Genomic DNA, 1,111 nt, shown 5'->3' with positions numbered 1-1,111 from the left:
GCACTCTTATATTTATTTCTACATCTAGGATCCGATTTGTATCATTATCATTGATAATAAGAGGAACTGAAGCATTATGGCAAAGAAAAGTTTGATTTATAGGGAGAAGAAGAGGCAAAAATTGGAAAAAAAATATCATTTGATTCGTCGATCCTCAAAAAAGGAAATAAGTAAGATTCCATCGCTAAGTGAGAAATGGAAAATTCATGGAAAATTACAATCCCCACCGCGTAATAGTGCACCTACACGTCTTCATCGACGTTGCTTTTCGACCGGAAGACCGAGAGCTAACTATCGAGACTTTGGACTATCTGGACACATCCTTCGGGAAATGGTTCAGGCATGTTTGTTGCCAGGGGCAACAAGATCAAGCTGGTAAGGATTTAAGTATCTCTTAATTTTTCTATTTTTTCTATCATCGATGAGGCCCCTTTACCATTCTGTCTAAATAGGCTATTCTATTTGTACAGATATGGAATAGGGGCTCATTCAATTCTTCTTTGTTTATTAGAGTTTAGTCCAAGTTTTTTTGTTTCAGCGCGGGGTAGAGCAGTTTGGTAGCTCGCAAGGCTCATAACCTTGAGGTCACGGGTTCAAATCCTGTCTCCGCAACATTTTTTTTTCAAGAAATGTAAGTTTGATTCTATTAACTAGTCATTAATTAATACGTGTCTTTTGGGACGCGAGGAAAAAATTACTATATTTCCCGGTCAACTATACCGAATCTTTTATCTTTTTGAATCCATTTATATTTGGGCGGATAGCGGGAATCGAACCCGCGTCTTCTCCTTGGCAAGGAGAAATTTTACCATTCGACTATATCCGCATTTTTTTGCCTTCTTGATAAGAAATTTATCGATAATATTTGTTCAAAGCTAGACGAGATACACTCTTTGGTTTGGGGTCATTTCATAAAATTCTACCACCAAATCAATTCAATTAACAATTCTATTAATATATATAAATTATATATATATATATTATATATTAATATTAGATTTATTCTATATATTTAATATTGAATTCCATATTCAAGAATATATGATTCTTCTATTTCCATAAAATATTCTATATTAATATCAGATATCAATTTTTATTAGTTTTTTTTTTT

The 1,111-nt window shown here is 33.1% G+C and overlaps 2 non-coding genes across 2 annotated transcripts; one reads left to right on the top strand and one right to left on the bottom strand.

Moving 5' to 3' along the window:
• Nucleotides 1-538: 538 nt before the first annotated feature.
• On the top strand, nt 539-612 carry TRNAM-CAU (transfer RNA methionine (anticodon CAU)). Its single transcript has one exon. It is a non-coding gene; the product is annotated as a tRNA-Met (tRNA).
• A 143-nt stretch (nt 613-755) lies between these two features.
• On the bottom strand, nt 756-826 carry TRNAG-GCC (transfer RNA glycine (anticodon GCC)). Its single transcript has one exon. It is a non-coding gene; the product is annotated as a tRNA-Gly (tRNA).
• Between the last annotated feature and the right edge of the window lie 285 nt (nt 827-1,111).

Source organism: Camelina sativa, chromosome 18, assembly GCF_030686135.1.
Source record: "Camelina sativa cultivar CO46 ecotype springtype chromosome 18, ASM3068613v1".
In the NCBI taxonomy this organism is placed as follows: domain Eukaryota; kingdom Viridiplantae; phylum Streptophyta; class Magnoliopsida; order Brassicales; family Brassicaceae; genus Camelina; species Camelina sativa.
The sequence above is the reverse complement of the archived record's forward strand: the minus strand, read 5'-3'. Positions and strand labels throughout refer to the sequence as shown.